The 379-nt window shown below is 35.6% G+C and overlaps 1 protein-coding gene across 1 annotated transcript in view; it reads left to right on the forward strand.

Moving 5' to 3' along the window:
* MTM1 (myotubularin 1) overlaps positions 1-379 on the forward strand; it is a 71,787-nt gene that overhangs the window by 57,082 nt on the left and 14,326 nt on the right. The window lies entirely within an intron of this gene.

The raw sequence follows: 379 nt of genomic DNA on the forward strand, positions 1-379 counted from the left end.
ACACCCTTTGAATAAGCACTTTGAACAAGTTCCACGGATGGTTCTCCTGAAGTGAACCCATAAACCATTTTAGAAACACTGCTGTGTAGCCTTGTAGCCTGCATCTAAATTTCATAAGTACTGTGAACAGCATTGTCAAGTAGAAAGAATCATTGTTAATGGTCAAGTTTTTGACTTATTTTTGAGAAAAAAACTTTTTTAAAAAGAATTTTTTAATTATAATAATCACACCCTTTTGGATATGGTTTCAAGATTTGAAATTTTCAGATTGGTCCCATAGCAACTGGTAACAGTTTGCAGGGTGATCTGCTCCAGTCTACCTGCAGCTGCACAAAATTCTGATCGGATAAAATAGTTGTAATGCTCACATGGGATCATG

This window comes from Bison bison, unplaced genomic scaffold, assembly GCF_000754665.1.
Source record: "Bison bison bison isolate TAMUID 2011002044 unplaced genomic scaffold, Bison_UMD1.0 scf7180017864529, whole genome shotgun sequence".
NCBI classification, from domain to species: domain Eukaryota; kingdom Metazoa; phylum Chordata; class Mammalia; order Artiodactyla; family Bovidae; genus Bison; species Bison bison.